Below are 20,869 nucleotides of genomic sequence, written 5' to 3'. Positions count from 1 at the left end.
ACCTTAATGGGAGAACTATTTCTGTAATAGTATCAAAGATAAACCAGTGTATTATGAACACTAAATGATAAAGGGTGATAATATGCCATTCTTGAGACTTCTTGGCTCTTACCTAACACATCAGAAAGTGATTGTTGAATTTTAAATAGCCATACAAATGGATGACATAGAAATTTAACTTTGCTTTGACCTTATTCTAATTCACAAGATGACTGCAAAATGACTTTGTTACATCTGAATGTATGCTGGATGCTAAATCACTCCAGAGTATAAAATCTTTGTTTTGGCATAATGTTGATGCATAAACATTTGTACCCCATACTAACCCTATAAACATCACAATCCATCAGTACAATTACAAAAAAGATTGTTTGTTTTCACACTTAAAGCAGACATGAAATAGAGTGTCCTTAACTTAATCACCACCTTGATTTACCACATTTGCATATATTTGCATATTAATTGGACTACAGATTAAAATTGGTTTTGTAATTTTAATTAAGTGTCCACAAAGGTAAATGATTAGAACTGTTTAAAATACATTCTGACATAAATAGCAGTAAAAGCTTTTGTGATGATGTTTTTGTGGAATTACATTCAGAAAGTGGCCTTTTTATGATAGTAATTTTAATCTTAAATAGAATTATACAGTCAAACAGAACTGTGGATTCATAATCATTTTTTCAAGATTCATTTAATATTTTGCTGATTTGCAGCACTTGATGAAAATGTACTGTAGGTTTAGCTGATTGCAAAATTGGGCCTGTAGAGCTGATAAACTGAGGGTTTAAACCCTCAATCTTTATATTCTCCTTACACATTTCAAATGTGTTATGTATCCACATGTAGACAAGGGCTGGGTTTTTTTTCAAGTTGAGAAATACAAAAGCTGTCAGTAATGGATGATCTATGGTGTGAAGATGTAATCACCTCTGTGGCCCATCTTCCTTCAGCAGAGATGGTGAAGCACAGGACGTCTCAAAGCCTTTTCCATAAATCACTGCAGGTAGCAGAGGAATCATTCCTGGTCTTGTCAAGGGAGGATGAGCCTTAGAGGTAAAGCTGTGCTGTCAGGATTGCTCTGCTGGAGTCAGGGGGTGTTGATACCTGACCAAGGGTGTCAACTGGACCAAAATGTCAGACTAAACTAAATAAAACCAGAGTATTTGTGGTTAGAAGGGCTCTGGGAACTGGGTTCTTAATGCACCTCTGGGCCCGCCTCTTCCTTTGGGGACCAGTTCATGCTTCCTCCCAACACCTACAGAGCACCAGTAAGGACAGGTCATTAGCATGGGTGGCCAAGGTGAGTTTTGCCTGCCTAATGAATTGGTAAAAGGTTTTTTATTATATTCCGTAACTTTTCAGTTGGTGAGCAGCAGGCATTCATTAGGCATTAGACCATCTTTTAGTTAAATAAAATATCCAGTTTAGGTTTTACAGTATTAGTTTACTGCTTGACTTATGAGACAAAATAATGAAGTAGCTGTTGGCTTTGGTTTGGGAGCAGATTTGGTAAGTGCAGCTTTAAAAGAAACTAATATTAAACTTTAAAGTTAGTAGAATTTAACAGTATAGCAGCTTAGCAGTTTTGCCTACTTTTAAGAAAAGAAAAAGTTGGTGAAAGTCAATAATGAATTCACATTAGGCTCTTTTCTAATTTTCTTCAGAGTTTTGACCTGTTCTTAAGATTTATGCTGTTCCTAATTTCATATAGTTTATGTCCTGTGTTTGAACCCTGGCTATTTACTACCTTACTGTCTCCTCAGTGTACATTAGGGAAAAAGAAATTGAGAAACAGTATACTTGGGTCTCGTCATGCTTCACTGATTTGAAATAATTTTCCTGTTAATGGTGTATTTAATATTTAGTTTTCCTCCTACCCGTGGTAATGCTTTCAAGTGAGTGTAATAAAACTTTTGGAGTGTTCTTGTCTGAGAGACTTGACATAGTTTTTTGTGTCGTATTTTAACTCCAGCCTAAGTAGGCAGAGTAAATTGCAAGTCAGATACACTGGGCTAATAATATATCAGAAAACAGATTTCTTATCATGCTCTCACATAAAGTACAATTATTTCTCAATCTGATTATTATTTAGTGTCTGTTAAATATTATTCCTGATGTGCTTTTAGATTTCTGTTTATGTAGTGACTAATTTCAGTGTCAAACTGGTTTAGGTTCCTCATTTTAGGAACATTGCAAAACTCATTTTAAAAGCCAGATCCAGAGCTCAGTCAATGCATGAATTCCTTGTGTTAAGGCTCAAATTGGTATTAATTGAAGCTGTGGCCTGGGTGAGAAGCACTGGTAGATTAAATCTGGAAAAAAAGAGCTGTGATAGTTTAAAAAAAAAGCAAAAGAATGGAACAGTCATTGAATGAAGCATTGAGGAACAAACCTGCCAGACAAGTGCCGTTATGATTTTTCAAATGGGCATGTAAGCTCAATGTCTCGTTAGATTAAATTGTTATGGATGTCCATCCATCTGTGGAAAAGATGGTTATTTCTAGTTAGGGCATTGCCTTCCCTTTCTAATGTGTATCTCACTAATACCAATCATCCCTCATCCCCGTGTCACCTGAGGATCAGAAAGCTGAAATGCACATCATCTGCAACTGTTTTGGGGATGTTGTTTGAAAGTTGAACCTTGCTTTCAATCCAGCTCCGTTCCAACCGTAATTGTATTATGGAAACTCAATCATCCCTGAATTTGGGGAGGCAGCTTTGATGTGGCTGGTATCAAATTTTTTTTTGAGATCTGCTTAAATTTAAAAGAAAAAGAAATAAAAAAAAATTAAGGGCTTAAGCGCGGTTGGTTTTTAATGAGACTGGAACTTCTAAGTGCTTAAGTCCATTGTGAAGCTGGAAATTAGGCTCTGAGGATACTTGGTTCTTTGGAGTTCAGTTTAGACACCTGATCCCACATCATCCTCCTTTGAGAAGAATAGCATTGAAAATGTATTTCTCTGAAGAGTCTGGTTTTAAAAGTAGATCTATTCCTAAAAAAAAACCCCAGACTGATTTCTTGCTTGAAAAATCATCTTCCTCTGTTGCTGCCTCTTCAACCCAGTAAAAACCAGGTAGCTTGAAAACTCTTGTTTGAGGGCCAGCACACCTTTCCCATCCAGGGAAGGAGCTGCTACTATGTTAAACTATTTCCTTCTCATTTAAGCCCAACAAATTTGGCTCATCCTGTGTCTTCTCTCAGTTGTTTGAGACTATAATGCCCACTTGCCACTGTCTTTTAAATCACTTTTCCAGCAGAAGGTTTTGCATTTTGGGTGTAGGGGCTGTCCTATCCACAGTTGTAAGTCAGGCAATGTCATTGAAAGAATCATGGAAACATTTAGTTTGGAAAAGCCTTCTGGGATCTTTGAGTCCAACCATTAACTGTAAGAAGTTGGGAGCTACTTCAGTTCTCTTTGCACTGAAGAGCTGCATAACTTTGGGCAAAACTCTTCCCCTTCTTCTTTTACCCTACGGTTGAAGTGGGGCTAATAAGGCTTATAATTTGTATGCTTAGTATGCAAATTGGCAAAGTAAAGCATGCTTAAAAAATGGCCAAGGAACTTGGAAAGCTATTTTTCCTATTAAATCTGGAAAAGAAGAAAGTTGCAAAACGTGGTCATCTAATTGCATCTTCACCAAGCATGTGGTGTAAGTGCAAATGTGACTCCAGTGTATAAATCCCTTCAGAAAGTCTATTTTGCCCCAAGAGGAATGGGAGCACACTCAGCAGACTGCAGGAGGATGGGATGCTTGCAGCATTTCTTTGCAGCATAATTGCAGCCTCAATGAACCATGAATCCAGCCTAATTAACATAACTGGAACCACAGCAATCATGCTGCCATTCAATTTAGGTTTGGAACATTCCGGTGGAGTATCACAATTCTGCTGTTTATTGTCGAGGCGCTGTGGAGAAGTGTCCACTTGCTTTCTTGCTGCTGCCTTGGTGATTTTTTTATTATTTCAGGAGAACTTGGGAACTTCAGAAATGGAAGACCGTTAGCTTGATGATCCCATTACTGAATCTATAAATAACTCTATATTACTTCCTGTGAAAAGGTACTTAGACTGTTTATTATATTGTAAAACTCAAAGATAAAAGTAACAAATTACCAAGTTAGACACAGGTTCTAAATTGCATTGGATAGCTAATGGCAAATAATCCTGGGACTATTTTGAGTTAAAGGACTACATTCCCAGAATATTTAAAATAGTATCTATTACTCTTTGTAAAGAGTAATATAATCACTATACCTAAGAGAAACCTTTTATTAGGAGAAAACCAGATTTTTTTAATGTGTAGCTCTGTAAAAAATGGATTTTACTGTTCTGTTGGTTGTGCTGCAGTAAAATCAGGAAGCCACAGAAGTAGATCAGGTACCACTGGTCTTGGCATTAGAGCAAAATAACCACTTTTTTTGGGACAGAGAAGCGTGCTGAAAAGGGACTGCTGAAAAAAGCAGTTGGTGAAAAATTGGGATGGGAGGTGGAGGGACAAGGATCTCTTGGCCATTAGATGATGGTACTTAGTGCTGGCACTGAGGCCACTTCTGACTGATGTCACAGCTTGGATGGGTGAATCACAAAGTCATTTGGCTCGGAAAAGCCCTATAAGGTCATTGAGACCAACTGTGGTTTGGAAATTCCAGAAAAATACTCCAAGGTGGTTTTCTGTTCTTTGTCTTGTTTGAGGATTCTTTGATTTGTAGCATTTTCCTTGGATGTAACTTCAGCCCTTTCCACTGATTCAGAAAATTCTGTGTTCCTGTTGACTCCTAGACACTGAATTTCCAATTTTTGGCTCTTTTTTTTTTTTTTCCCATGATGATGTTAACTCAGGAAGTGAATGCTGTCACTTTCCACTCTAAGCATCTGAATATAAATTTATCATTAGGGAACTCAAGACCTCTTTTTGGACTTGGTTATTTATTTTTCTGCAAGTTGCAACTTAAAATAAACAATTATAACGAGAGGTACCTGACTTAGACTATACCCTCTAAGTTTGTATTAATCTGTTTTTAACATCCTGTGCATAACTCAGACCAGTCTACAGAAAACATGTTGTATTATTATTGAATAAGAAAGTGAAGAAATCTGACTTCCCACAGTGACTCTTCTTCCCTCCAGCCTCTGAACAGATCCCACTGGCTGTGGGAGGCTCTGGGAAATTCTCTGTTATAAATCTGGGGTTTAGGTGTTGGTTAGTCATTCCCAGGAGGCTTCATACACATTTTAGCTGAGACTCTGCAGCTAAACATTTATTAAAGGTGGGGTCAATCAAAGGGCTGGCTGCAGTTGAGGAAGAGCTGGAGGAAGTGCAGAGAACAGCTCAAGTGGTTGGTTCCTGGAAGAACTGAGTCTGTGATTCATCCCTTTGGAAGTGAAGGAGGAGAAAGCAGTGCCAGTTAAATATCACACAGGGTTATGAGAAACATCCAAACGATGGGGAGGGATCATGGTCTTTCAGCATTTTTATTCCCTGCAGCTGTGATGTGTAAGCTCAGGAAGATGACTGAACATTGATACTTTCAGAGTTCAATAGCCACGCTTGTTATTAAAGGCAGTTACTGAGAATTGACAGAAAAAAACTATTTTTGAGGGGAGTTTCCAAGTAGAGATCGTATTTCTGGTTTAGTGTGCAACAAACCCTGGGTGTTTGAATGGTTGTCAGATCTGGGGGAAAGGGAGAATAACTTCTCTGTGGTAAAGTATTGCAAAGGAAATAATCAGTCTCCTTCAGAACCAGTATTTTTTATTGTTTGTAGGTGCAAATTCAAAAGTGACTCAGATCAAATGTGTCAGAAGTAATTTGAGTGTTTGGTATTTTAAATCTAATGGCACTGTTTCCACAAAAACTCCTGGCTGCTTTTAAAACATTTATATATACTTTTCTGCCTTTTATACAAATTCATGAAATAAGGTCCTTGAAGACACTGAAAAATTTAAGCTGGTCATTCTTGCTGAAGTAAAGTGATGAAAAAAGTGTTAAGAAAATACATCTGCAGACAAATGCAGCCCTTTCCTCTCTATGCTGTTTGAAGATGTGTTCAGGCTGGTTTAGTGCAAAATAATGGCAAAATTTCACCTTTGATATCTATCACTGTGTTACTACTATGAGGTTATTTTTTTAATGAGTCACTTCTAGGCACTGAAGAAGTAAGTTATGAAATATTTTAAGGAGAGGTATATTAAAAAAAAATCCAATATTATACATGAAGACTTTGTTTTATGTGCCTCACAGCTTTAGTAGAGATGGAAAACAGGGAAAGCCAGGCTAAATGGGAAAAGAAATGGTTGAAAAGTAAAGGCATGGTGATGACCAGACAGAAAAGGGAGCTGAAATTCTGTTGTTTTGGGGACTGTGACCTGCTGCAGTGACTGGTGAGCTCCTTTCAGTGAAGAAATTTTCCCAAATATCCAAACCAAACCTTCCCTGACACAACTCCTCCTCTCATCCTTTCAGTTTTTGTTTAGGGGCAGAGCCTGACCCACCTGGCAGCCCTCTCCTGTCAGGAGTTGTGCAGAGCCAGAAGGTCCCCCCTGAGCCCCCTTTCTCCCAGCTGAACCTCAAAAATGGGCTCTGAGGCACAAAACCCCAAAGCCTCTGGCTCCAGTCTCTGCTCCAAGCAGTTTTCTGAGCATCCAAGGGAGCACAAACCCTATTAAAAAAAATTAACAACAAAACAGGACTTTGATTAATTTTAAGGTGATTTCCTCTAAAAAGATTCTGAAAATGGGTTTTCAATTAACAGTCTAGTTTACATAAAAGGCACATATTGATGAACATAGTCCATGACTTTTTGCTCAGTCCCATTATTCTCCTCTAATTCATATACAGAAGCGAAGATTTCTAGTGATCTCACTGTTTACCAAAATCTGAGGGACTTAGAGGTTAATGTTTTGTCTCATTTTCTGGTGAGAGTTCCATCTTCCCTTTTCTTCACAAGGAACAATAAAGGAAAAAAAGGAATCTGCTTCCAGAAAGCACCCAAAGGTACTGATGATGCATCAAGAATTAGCTGGATGCTCTTGTGAGAGCTGAAAATTCCCTAACATTTTTTTGGCATAAAATTCTTCTGAATATCTGACAGCCTGATATTTGGCTATTCGTATTTGTAATTATATTCAATGCCAGGTCTCATTGATTTAGAAATGTGAGTTGCCCATCCTGCTATGAGCCCTTCTTCTGCAAAAGGCAGAATTATATTAGTGTAAACATGGTTGTAAGAATCAAAGGTGATGCAGCAGCATCATGAAAGTAAAACAAATGTTCTTTATGCTCGTTCATGTGAAAATCCTGGTGGGGCACCTCTTAAATTAATCATACAGCCCTCCTTAAATATATCTGATCATGAACCTTACCTTCAAATCAGAGCCAATTATAAGAGAAGAGCTGATTGCACTCAAATTGTGGAGAGGATTTTTCTTCCCTCAGAAGTTGCTTCTTTAAAAAAAAAAAGGCATATTTTAAGAATTCTGACTTCAGACAAATAATCCAAAATTGATGCTTGATTGAAGCTAAAGAACCAAACACAATTTATTGTGTGTTCAAAATGGTAGTGAAAATACTACCCTTCTGTTTGAAGGACCTCCTAAAAATATCCCAGTGGTTATTAGTGCTGACTTGAATCAGTTGGCGGTACAGACATATTTGGTATCAGAACAAAAAAGAAACACTTAGTATTTTTAAACCCCTGAGGCTTAAAGATCACACAGTGTTGTTACATTTGATGTGGTACATCAAACTGTCAATCCAAACTTTTTCTAAAAGACAGAACTATATCTTTGCAGTCTGTAGGCTTGCTGTACTATGAGTATGTATTAAATTTGTTTATTAATTTATTTATTTGTATGATTTTAAGCCTTCTCTTCTTGTTAAAGCATTTTTCCTTAATGCATTAACATGAATAAATGCCTACATAGAGCTGAAGTTCTTGAGTCCACTTTGCCCTGTCACAGTGGGTTGGGTTTTCTATTAGTGAAGGATCTCAGAACATGAAAGTCCAGCTCTGTGCGGGGGCTCAGATTAGATCTGAATGCAAGGAAAAGCAACAAAGGTCCACAGAATATCTGGAATCTGCAAATACTTCCTGTGCTTAACCTACACTTTCGTTGCGTGACTGTAAAGAACAGCAAATCTTTGTTCTTTCCCCTCTCAGTTCTCATTCAGCCAGCCCAGAGACACAGCAGAAAGGTTTTGGGGAGCAAAGCTGTTATCAGCCTTCCTACAGTTTACATCTGATTCTGTCAACAGTGAGCACATCAAAACCAGGAGCTTACACCCACTTTTAAATGTCAGAAAAGTTTTGCAAAAACAGGTAAATATATGTATACATATATACACACATATTTAATTTATAGAATATATAAATTACTATGAACAGAGATTATGAGTGAGAAGTTACTTTATACCTTTAAAGTTTAGCTCATATTTGAGTTAGTAAGAGCCAGAGCTCTGTTTTTGGATTCAGAAGGGAATTACATCTGCCTTTGGTGGAGAAAGAGCAAGAGTTTATCTTGCTAAGATCCCAAAATGTTCAAGCGGGGTAATTCAACTTCTAGAAAGTCACTGAATAATATCCTGAGTTGGAAAGACCCACAAGGGTCATCAAAGTCCAGCTCCTGGCCCTGCACAGAACCACCCCAAGTCAGTCAGGCTCATCCTTTTATGAAAACCCACCAGGGTATTTCTTGGGTCTGTAATCCAGGACGTTTTGCTATTCAGCTTTATTTAATAAAAAGATGAGAATGTCTCAGAAAGGCCTTTCTTATCCTCTGTGCTGCCAGGAAGGTGTTGGTTTAGCAGCCTCAGGTCTGGTGGATCTGTGTACAGGTAGGGTTGCTGACCGTAAGTTTCAGTGATGCATATGCAGAGTACAGAAGGTTAGAGCCTACAATTACTTGGAGCTAGAAATATGGAAAGAAAAATAGTCCATTGCTTCTCACAGCTCAGCTCATTTGGATTTGAATCTGGAATGAATTAACAGACTAATCCTGTTTATGGATCATCAGCTGCAGAGGTATTGTCGAAGAACTTGTGTCCCTATTCACTGGAACACCTGTATGTAAAGCCACGTCTTAATTGTTCAGGCATGCTGAATCAGACTCCTCTGCCTCAAAACAAAATAGAAAATATAAATATATGGAATGTCCCAATCATCATCCTTATTCTTTTCCTCATCTCAACAAGGTTGCTGTTCTGGCAAACCCTTGTGAAAGCAATCCACTCTTTTCAGTTAAAAGCCATTCATATGGCGACAAACCACCGTTCTTCCCTTTATATCTGTGTTCATTCATTGAAACTCCAAAGCCTTCCAGCTTACTTCTTGGATTTATAGCCAGCTGGCTGCTGTGTGTAACATGAACATGTTCTGACTGTGCATGACACGTTTTTATCTGGTTTAACCCATAATTGTCGTGTTCATTCCAGGCCACAGCTCACCTGCGGGTATTTAATGTTGACTGTGCAAGTTCCCAAAGTCATTTCCATCTCCTCACCTCTGACAATCTGCTGTTATTAGGTCAAAAGTAAAGCTCAGCCCCAAAACAACCACCCAAAACCCCCTCCTTGGAACAGATTTGGATAAAATGAATGTGTTCAAGATGGTGGGCCGTGGCTGAGCCAGCTCCTGTGGGATTAGTGCCCACTTTTTTGCATTTAAAATAAACTTTGGAGTGACTTTTTAACACAAGTGCTTTAATAGCAAATGAGGAGGTGGTGGCAGAGCAGAGAAGGACATATGCACTTACTTTTTTTCCTTTATTGCTGATTTTTCCAAGGTTAGTCTGATAAGTGATACCTGTGCATTATCAGGCTTCTGCAGTCTTAGAAGTCAAAGAAATTCAGTGGAAAGGAAATGCTGAAATACCTGCCCTAAGTTACTGAATCATCAATGAGAAGCTTTAATTCAAAGCACGAATATTAAAATTTATTACCATACTTCAGCTTTGCAGGAAATACAATATGTTATTATTTTTTCTTTATACAACACCACTGGTTGCTAAAAGCAGCAATAGAACCATTAATTAATAGTAGTAGTCCTGGATAATGTCATAATAAGCAATACAACGTATTAAAGCACATTAATTCTTGCCAGCTATCAGGAGGAACTTTTAGATATTTGAAAGGCCCATTAGGTTTGTTTACATTCTGAGTGGAAGCTGGTATGCTTTGGCAGGGGCTGAACCACACTTTAGTACTTCACTCCAATGGTGTTGAATTTCCTGACTGTCGTGCACAGTCTGTAATATATTGTCACCACTTCAGGGCAGCCTGGCTCTCCAGGACAGAGGGTACAACCAGACCAGGGCATTCCCCAAAGCTAGGGTGTCTTTGCTGCTGCAAAAATGAAAATAACTGAAATTATATGTAACAGAAGCAATTTTCCACAATGGAAAAGGTGATCCAGGAATCAAACCCATGCCTTCAGGTGTATTAACCTAACAGAGCAACAAAAATGTGCTGGGATTTAAATTGCACTAACAATCTGGAAAGGATTTTCCAACTGGGGTTATGTTAAGTGTTAATAGTGAAACCTGGGTGCTTTTTCCTTTGATCTCTCTTCGAGCTCATATAGAATAATAGGATCAAAATAAAATGCCATTTATATGAACACCTTGTTCTTTTGATCTCGGCACCAAAAATTCTGTCTGCAGCTACAGCCTAGCAAATAGTGCATCTGCTCCTTTTAGTTGGACCTTCTAGTTATCATAACTTTTAATAAGTGGTGTCACAGCCAATTTTCTGTGCAGTTCATGAACTTAGTCGTCATTTTTGCCCTAAGAATCTTTAACTACCCTTTCAGAAGAATTTAAAATAAGGTATACAGGACCTGTAAACTATTGGCTTCTGGTTGGTTGTGCATATGCATGTTGGGTGTATGATTTAAACATCTGTATAGTGCAGTGTTTCAAAGTATAGAGTTAGTTGTTCTCGCAGTACTTGGGCAAAACTGTTGAATTAGTGTAGGCTGAATGAGTGAGAATGTTTTAGGGGGAAGAGAAGTTGGGGTAATGGTGGTTTTCATAGGTGCTAGGTTCAGGATCCCTGCTTTTTCCATCAGGGAGGTGATGGTCCCTGTGATGTCTGGGTGGTGGCCAAGCCTTTCTCTTCATTGCCCACGTCTGCAGGAAAGAGCACAGGAGGGTTATACCTGGTAGTTATGAATCCTGTTAGTTTTATGTCAAAGTCAGGTCCATGGGTGAACCTGCAGTTCTTTAAACCCCAGGGCTGATGGTCAGGAACGTTCCTTTGGAAGCCATTGTTGTGAGCACTTCAAGTAAAGCCACTTCCTCGTGCGCTTTCAAATCTCTTAGCAAGATTCATTCTCCTCTTTGACTCCCCTGAAGCAGCTGAGCTGTTTATTCTGATGACTGATGGTGTCCCATTGTGATCCCTGCTTTAGCTGTTGTAACCTCCCAGAGCAGAGGAGCTGGGCACGAAGTGCTGTGCCAAATGAAAGCAAATAAACCCAAGTCCTGCAGTTCACCAGTGTCATAATTGCTGCTGCCCAGGAAGAGGGATTAACAAGTGAAGAAACACTAGCTAGGAGAGATCCAGCGGCCAAGCTGAGTCTCGGGTGTCAAATGTCTCTCTCAGGCTTTGCATCCCTCTGTAATTTATATTTAGCTGCTAGGCTGGCGTGATAGGAGCAGTCAGCTCGTGAGGAGCACTGCTGGGAAAGTGTTCAGGCTCTTGCTGAAATGGCTGCACTTGAGCTTGTGGCACACGAGCTGTCCTCCAGCAAGTGGGTTTTTTTTTTTGCAGACTTAGTTGGCTCTCTGCACTCTGTCACAAGGCAGGAGCGTTCCAGAGAGCCATAACCATGGCTATAACCTATAACCCTCTTCTTATAATGTAGTGCAGTCTAATTCATTGTGTGCAATAAAGATACTTTGAGCACCAGGAGCAGCAAGGATGTGTTTGTGCAGCACTGCCCTGGGATTGAGGCATCCTGCTGGGATCAGGTCTCCCTGGTAATGCAGCCGCTCTGCCTCCAGTCCTTCCCTAAGCAGTACAGAACTAATGCAGGAAAGTTTGCTGCTGCAGTTGTCCTAAAACTAGTATCTGCCCAACTCTTAATTTGAGCAGGTTATATGTGCCTGTTCATCTTCCACCAGTTCTCATTTCCTGTCCCAGAATTCAGACCTACTGTTTTTTGCATCAGTTTAAAGGAAGGTTGTGGGATTCTTTGGCCAGGGAGTAAAAAAGCTACAAAGATTGGTAGTTTCCTTCCCTACAATAGGAATGTGATTGCCCTACTTCTGTGATTAGCATGAAACAAGTCAGCTCTGTCATGAAGTCAGTGGGGTACAAGTTAATACAAGGTAGTAAAGGAATAAAACAGCAAAGTCCACAGTCTTTTATGACAAAACCAGTATGATCCTGCTGCAATATAAGGCCCTGCTGTGAATGGTATTTTCTGATGCTTGGATAAGTGCAATTTACATATATACAAAGTGTATGAATAAAGTTATAAAAGTATACTTGGTATTTGACGTTTTTTTCCCCCCTTGAAAGTAATTTTCTATTGTTCAAACTTTTGGCTTTCACTGGTTTTGTTTCTGAAAACCCCAAAAGGAAAAGAAAATAACAAAAGTCCATAAAGGCAAAAGGGATATGTTCTCATTTCAGTTCACAGAATTTCCTGCCTTTAAACAATACAAATATATGCCCTTAGGTTTCCAACATGCTGGAAGGATACTGAATCCTTGAAACAGATCAAATTAAAAGCAAGTCCAGTATAGAAACATCAAGTTGTAGCAGAGTGTCCAATAGATCTCAACAAGAATTTGTTGAGGGGGTTTTAACCACGTTACCTAGACTTACAAAATCATAAACTGCTGAATCCATGAGTGAATAAACACTTAGAAACAGCAAGTTCTAGGCTGAACTGTGCACAAGTAAAATCTGATGCTTAATTAATTGGTGCCTGTTCATTACAGGCCCCATTCAAAGCAGTTATTTGATATAACTTTGAAATGTATCCACAAGCAGAGCAAGTGAGAGCAGTTTTTAATGTCACAGGTAGCTCAGTGATGGGCCACCAGCGTTTTAACAGAATTTCCAGGGATGTGGCTCCCCAGGGATTCTTCTGGCACCCAGATGCTGAAAGGCAGATGATCAGGGATCACAGATCAGCATCACTGTCATCCTGATCTATACCAGAAGGGAGTCCAAGGGTTTTGTGGGGTTTTGCCCCCCGTAATGACACTGCTACTAATGGTGTTAATATTTTTAGAGTTTTTTGACAAAAACTTGATCCTTTCAGAGCAAAACTGGAAGCTTCTGGTGTTTGAACAACGAATGAGATTGGGACCTACTGTCAAAGCTGGGGTTAGAACTTGGAATTTCCTCCAGTCCACACTGCCTGGTTGAGATACAAATGCTACACATTTAAACTTCAGTTGTAGTGCAAAAGATAAATGCAAATTAATATAGTAACGCATTTTCAAATGGCGGTCAAAGTCTCTGCATTTGCAGGTCCTGAGGGGCAGAGCCAGTTTACTGAAATGCCCTGTGGCTGGGATAGCTCCACCACAAGAAAAAAAAAAGAATTTTTCTTACCATTAGAATATTGTATTATTGACAAAGTGTGGTTAAAATCTTGGTGTGCATACAATTATTACTTTTAATTAGCTTCCCTGTCTTTTTTTTCAGTTAAACCTTCATGTGAAAGTAGGCTTCATTGCTTATTTATTTCTTGGGGTACCTGAGAAAACCTTGAATAGTTCAGGTGAAGTATGTGTTTTCCTGAGAAACACACAGAAATTTGCATTTGCGCAGGCGAGTGAATTATCAAAACCAGATGTAACCAAGTGGAACATTTTACATAAATTTATTAAAATCATTATTTACCTGTAAGTTATAAGAAGGGCTTAGTTGCACTAGTTTGCTGCCAATATGTACTGCCAATAATCTGCCAAAAAGCAGCTTGCTGACAAAATCCCTGAAATGGTTTGCTTATGATTGCACAGAACGTTACAACCCCGAGTCAAATGAAAACCTACTATAAACGAACTCTTTGATGGTGGATTCGCTGGAATATGGTATTGATATATGGTGTACAGTTTATGTGGATTATGTATACTGTGCAAGAAATATGGATATCTATTAAGGGTAACATGATATGTAATCGGTTAGGACAGTTATTGTTTTCAGTGTTTGCTAGGAATAAGATCACAGGGTGACTGCTCGGTTCTGAAATACAGATAATTCCTGTGCTGCCCAAAGCACCAGCAGGCCATTTCTCCAATTAATACAGAAAGGCTATTGAAAATGTAAAATATCTGACTTCTATACAGAGTAATTTTAAAGGCAACTTTACTTCTAGGAACAATTTATACATTACATAAACTTGTATTTTTCATCCAAGTGTCATTTCGAGAATAGCAAGCCTAAATATTGGAGGCCATGGGGAAACATAATATTACGATAATGTTCTTTGGTGCGGTTTGGAAGGTTTTAGGAAACATTTGGAAGTATTTTTCTCATAAAGTCACTTAACTATTGAAGTGTTACACTAGCACTCCCTTCTGCATTGTGTATGTTGCAAAGCAGCCTAGTTAAAGGGGACATTCATCCCCTATATCCTGATTAGAAGTAGTTCCAAAAACCAGGAAATTATATGTTACAGGATCCTGGGTTTAGTTTAATTAAAAGGAAAAAAAAAAAAATTCAGGTGTGGTACCAGTTTTCAAACACCCATTTCCAGTTGTGTTTAGCAAGAGGAGATACTGTATTGGGTAGAACTCTTTGTGAAATTTGCATTCTCTAAATGAGCACTTGAGAGCTCAGCTACTTGTTGTTTTGTTTTTTTGTTTTTTTTCTGTTTAAGGAAACACTAATGAACATGACCAATCCTTTAGAATCCTAAAGAGTCTTTAAAACCTTGCAATTCTCAAAAGCCTTTTTTCCCCATAGTGCAATTCATTCTTTTGAACTTCTGCTAAAGAAGAACTTAAGTCAACAATTTCTAATTTCTGGCAGTGGTTATCAAGAGGACTCTTAAAGCTCCAAAAGTTACTTTGTGTCACTGGTGCAGCATATCTACATGGTCATAGTGTTTAATTTTAGAGAAAATTACTTTTTTTTTTCTGAACTATTAATTAATCCATGTATTCATATCTTGCACAAAAAAACACATAAGTTATTTTCACCTGCACTATAAAATATGTATTTCAGTTCATTACCATCTTTCTGAGGAGCTCTTAAATTATCAGCATTCCATCATTCTATGATGGACATAGAAATTATAACTGCAGAGGTTCTTGTAATCAGTGTTAAAGGACTTGAGAGAATTAAAGACATGAACTCAGAAATAATATATTTAGGGTCAAACTCACTCTTATTTGATGTCAAAGAGAACTTTTCTTTTCCCTTTGCCTGTTTCACTGCAGGCTAGAGTTTTGCAGGGACTTTGGGCAATAATTTTTGGCACACTGGCACTGGCTGCCCTGAGAAGCTGTGGCTGCCCCATCCCTGAAATGTCCAAGGCCAGGCTGGAGCAGCCTGGTATAGTGGAAGGTGCCTCTGCCCATGTTAGAACTTGTCTTTGAACATGAACTTCCAAGCCATTCTGTGAATGAGAGTTGAAGAACGCTTTTGTTAAAATCCTGGTCCTCTGGAGTGTTAGAGTACACCTGGCACAGGGACCTCAATGTTAGAAATTCACTGAGGGGAAGGTTGAGGGGTCAATTTGAGCATCCTCCTTAGACTGACCTACATGACATCTTAGAGCATTAAAAAAAAAAGAGTGTTGTTGAATTAGAGTTAAATAGATTGGAAAGAAAAGTGTAAATGTTAATTAGAAGTGGGAATTTTTGACAGTGTCAAATGTGGATGTTGGATATTGAGGGATTTCACTCAGAAATTATTTGGAAAAACAGGTGGAAGTTAAAATTTGAGGAAAGATAATTATCCTGTTGGCCTTCTTCTCTCTTCACTATTGAGATCTCTCTTGCTTTCCTCATCTTTCCCCACTCAGATGGACCAAGTTGAGTCCAAGCCAACTGCCCATGGTCGGTCTGGATCCAGCCTCTGTTCTCCAGGACCACCTTTGGATCCTGCCTGTTAATCAGGCATCCATTGCAGTCTCAGGGTTGTTGCATTCAGCTGTGTTGCTAAAACAGCATTATTTTGGCTGTTTTATCAGCAGTAAGTCAGACCTTGTGATGTCCCTCACAAATCTTCACTCTGGCCAGGAAGGAAGATGTCCTGGTCTGCTTCAGCTCTCTCCCATACTGTTGTTATTTAATATCTGCATGTGCAAACTGCATTCTTGGCCTTTGGTGAGAGTTACAAATTTGACTGGAGGAGGTTCTTGAGCAACCTGTCCAGCTGCATGGGCCTTCCAACCTCAGTGGTTCCCTGAGTTTCTCCTCTGTCATGGGAAAGAGAAGACAATCACACCTCAAATAAAATTTCATATTCCTACATCCTGCAGTTTTCAAGCAGGGAAATCAGTGTAAACCATGCTTATTGTACCCAGGAAAAGGCACATTCTGCTGTGGGAAGACAAGCTGAGCCTCAGACCTTGGATTTTCTTTTGCAATGCCCTTCCCAGTGCTTAATCTTGGCTCTGTTCAGTTTTCTTTCTGTTCTCTCTCTTTGCTCCTAATCCTTGTCCATGCTTATAAGCCCCTAATATTTATATGGCATTATCTGTGTTAGAGATTACTGCTGACAAGTAATCTCTTCCCTCTTCTGAATGAAGAATTACAGCCATTGCTGAAGATCAGAAAGTGAAATTAGATCCCCGAAAGTATGTGACAACTTCAATAAACCCTAATATCAAATTCCCTGAATATTGGGGATCTTCTTTCAGGCTTTTAGGTTTGAACTGTAGTACAGCTTCAGGACACCTGACCACACTCAGCAACATTTTTTTTTTGCTGTAGGGAAAAATGTGACAGTAGTTGAAGAGGAAAAAAAAATTAAAAATTAACTATGACTATTCTCCCAGTTTTTTAATTTCTTGCAATCTTTTGAGAAGTAGTTAAATATAAACAGCATCAGTTTTATTGTTATAAACTGATTCATAATATTAAAGATAAAATATAAATGTATGATTTTATATATCAATAAGCATATACTAATGGAGTTGCTGTCTGTTCCAGTTTGGCACCCAAAAATCTGATTTTTTAAATTTTTTTTTTTTTTAAACTTTATTTCTTAGAATAGAATCAGCAAAATTCTTGAGTTTTGAAAAAAACAGCTTTGGTATTTCTACAGTGCTTGGTCAGTAATAGGGATGCATGGTTTGGAGCAACCTGGTCAAGTGGAAGGTGTCCCTGCCCATGGCAGGAGGCTTGAAATGGGATAATCCTTAAAGTCTCTTCCCACTCTGACCTTTCCAGAATTCTATTATTTTTAAACTTTTTAATTACAATATTAAGAAAAAAAAAAATCTATTGCACTTTCAGAACTCTTACTTTGCACCCAAATGTAACTACATTTACAGAAGGGCCAATTTTTATTGCTTTAAAAAATTTATTTATTTATTCCATCCATACTTGCAGTCTCTTGAGGCAGTTGTGTAATTTGGTCTAACCTAAACCAGCACTCCAGTTCATCTTTCTAATGTGGTTTCTATTCATTGAGCAGTGACATCATGGTCCTTCCATCTCTTTTTTTTTGTTGTTGTTGTTTTTAATAAAATGGTGCACAGAGTGACTCTTGGTGCCATGGAAAAGAAACCAGTCCCCATAAATAACTTTCCATTAGGGCAAATAAAGTGCAGTGAATAAACACATACGGTGGAACATGGCAGCATATCACAAAAAAGAAACGTGTGTGGGAAAAACACATTTCTGCTTCAAGGAAAAGTACATGGATTTCTTCAGAGAGGGGTTTTGTGGCATAAATGAAAAGAAAATATATAATATATAGGTTGTGAGTTAAAGAATCGGTTACTCACAGTAGCAAATATTTAGATTGAAACTCTGAATTTCAGGATATTGAATTTTTATTACATATGAACTTAGTTTAATATTTAACCCATCTTTTTAACTAAACATCTAGACCCAGTATGCAAAAAGGGAAAGTTTTCAAGGCTTACTCTTTGTAGAGCCTTCATAAAGTTTTAAAATTGACTGTTCAATGTGTTGGAAAGCCTCAAAAATCTGAATAAATAAAAGAAATTTGAAAACAAGTTGCCATACTAAAATTAGATATCTAAGTCCTCACTGTTTGTTCTGAACTTTCAGTTCAGAAACAGTGAACTGCTTAGTGTTTAAATATATATGAGTTATGCATAAAAGTAAAATATTTTCCATGGTTTTTTTTAAATATAAGGGGACAGTACCTTTTGGAATCTTTTGAAAGTGTTAATATTTGTAAGCTTTGATGATAATTCTTTTTCTGGAAAGTTTCACATGTGCAAGGGTTCATTACAACAAGTCAGTAATAATAATAAAATGCTTCTCCCATTCTATTTAAAATAGAATGTTGTGGCATTTTTCTTGCGTGACTGGTGTGTTTTGTAATTGAGATTGAGAAAAATTGTGTGTCCTTCTCAAAAATGAAATCCCATTTCTCTGCTGTGGTAACTCTCTAGGTGGTTTTATAGAATCATGGAGTAGTTTGGGTCAGAAAGGACTTTAAAGACAATTTCATTCCACCCCCTGCCATGAGCAAGGACACCTTCCCCTATCCCAGGTTGCTCCAAGCCCTGTCCAGCCTGGCCTTGGACACTTCCAGGGATCCAGGAGCAGCCACAGCTGCTCTGGGCAGCCTGTGTAGTGCTTCACCAACTTATGATAAAAAATATAAAAATTTAAAACGTTCTTTTTTATAGCTACTCTTTCAAGCCTGTGTCTGCTCCTGCTCCAGCCTTGTTTCTCCATAACCATCACGGTGATGTAGAAGTTCTGCAAGCTCTTGATGTTTTAAATGACTGAGATCTGGGCAAGTACTGGATGGAGAGATACCTCTGGAAAGGGGCAGAAAAGAAGAATTAATGTGAGTCTGGAGGAGCAAAAATGTGCTGCAGAAAACGTAAACACAAAAAATGCACTAACTAGACATTGTCTTTTCCCAGCATGCTTCTGGGAAATGCACAAGAACAGGTTTAGATGACTTTGTGTTGTTATTAGTTTATTTTCAGGTCATTTATTTAAGTGTCATAAAGAACATTAGCTGGTGGTTAGGGACTCCAATATCCATTATATCATTCCAATCATGTGGACAAGTTTATACTACACATGATTTACAACGGTCTTTCCGCCGTAGAAATTGTTCTCCTCAGGTACAAGGTTTTATTCGTGGTTGTATTTAGCAAAATCCAAGTGGCTGAGCACAGAGACGTCTTCCAATCAAAGTCCAAAAATTAATGCCTTTCCACGAACACCATGGATTGCAGCAAGAGCTGTTTATGGCTCTCTGCCTACATCTTTTATCATGTCTCCACTGTTGTTAGTAAAATATACAGAACTACTTTATGCCAAAACAATGGAAGTTAATGCAGATAACTTGTTCCAAAGTTAACCATCAAATAAATCTCTCTCTCTTTTTTTTTTCTTTCAAACTGTTAAGTGAAATGGTGTTCTAAAACTTTTAAAAATTGTCAAGATGATGAATACTGTGTGTGTAATACAAGTAAATACCATGGAATTGATTGCACACACATGTCTTAAATAAAAGATATTAAAGAGTATATTCCAGAGAGAAATCGGTGGAGTTTTATCTAATATTATTAGGAATTCTGCAATGACAGATCAGATTTATAAGGGTTGAAAACTGAGGAGGAAACCTGTTCAGAAACAGAAATGGTGCAGTGAGTGGATGGTTGGCCAGGAGATTAAAGACAGGCAGGGGGATAGAGCCTGCCTAGGTAGCCTGACCTCTCACACCTCAAGCAATTTGTCTTAACAGCAGTAATTTTTCAAAATATCTTAGTTAAATTTGGGTTGGTAAATCAATCCTTTCAATGCAGTCACAACTTGGTAGTTTAGGAAAAACCCCTTAACCTGTTTCTGCTTCAGCTTTTCCCATGTGTAAATATTTAAAAGTACATTCTGACAGGGCTGTGTCTGTGCTTCAGAGGAGCCACCAGCAGCCAGTGTTAGGTCTGTGACCAAAGGCTGAGGGAATTGGGATTGTGCAGCCTGGAGAAGGCTCCAGGGAGATCTCAGAGTCTCTTCCAGTGCCTAAAGGGCCTGCAGGAGAGCTGGACAGGACTTTGAACAAGGGGTGGAGGGACAGGACAAGGGGGAATGGCTTCAGCTGGCAGAGAGCAGTTACATGGGGTATAGGAAGGAATTGTTCCCGGTGAGGGTGGTGAGGTCCTGGCAGAGCTTGCCCAGAGAAGCTGTGGCTCCCCCATCCCACAAAGTGTCCAAGGCCAGGTTGGACGAGCTTGGAGCAACCTGGGATAGTGGAAGGTGTCCCTGACCATGGCAGGGGTCTTGGAATGAGTTGGTTTTCCAGGTCCCCTTCCAACCCAAACCGTTCCTTGATTGTAGGATTCTGTGTATGGGATTCAGCCATACCAAATTTCTACTTCTAAACTCAGAGAATCTGTTGCTGTTCTATTTGAGAAAAGGTGGACTCTCACCCAGCTCCATCCTCCTTTCAGATAGTTGTAAAGAACAAGAGGGCCTCTACAACTAGGATAAAGGATTGCTACCAATCTTAGAAGTAATGCTGGCAAAAATTCCGAGACTTTCCTGGCAGAGTTGCCCTCCTTCTTCCAGCGGTGTTTGCATTATTTTATAAATAATAATGCAGGTAAATGGTTTTATTCTCCCTGTTGATGCATGTGTCATTAGGGAATGCATGGGTTTTTTTCACAGGTGCCATATTCACTAAAATAAAGCATATCTTCCTGAATTCATGTTGTTATTTAGATGGATGTAAAATATAAA

The 20,869-nt window shown here is 38.6% G+C and overlaps 1 protein-coding gene across 13 annotated transcripts in view; it reads left to right on the top strand.

The window, feature by feature from the left end:
- The window catches only part of GTDC1 (glycosyltransferase like domain containing 1), a 318,453-nt gene that overhangs the window by 114,268 nt on the left and 183,316 nt on the right, over positions 1-20,869 (top strand). The window lies entirely within an intron of this gene.

The sequence above is a fragment of the Agelaius tricolor genome, unplaced genomic scaffold (assembly GCF_023055355.1).
Source record: "Agelaius tricolor isolate 1412-34295 unplaced genomic scaffold, bAgeTri1.0.p SCAF_10, whole genome shotgun sequence".
Lineage (NCBI taxonomy): Eukaryota > Metazoa > Chordata > Aves > Passeriformes > Icteridae > Agelaius > Agelaius tricolor.
This window is presented reverse-complemented; position numbering and strand designations above follow the sequence as displayed.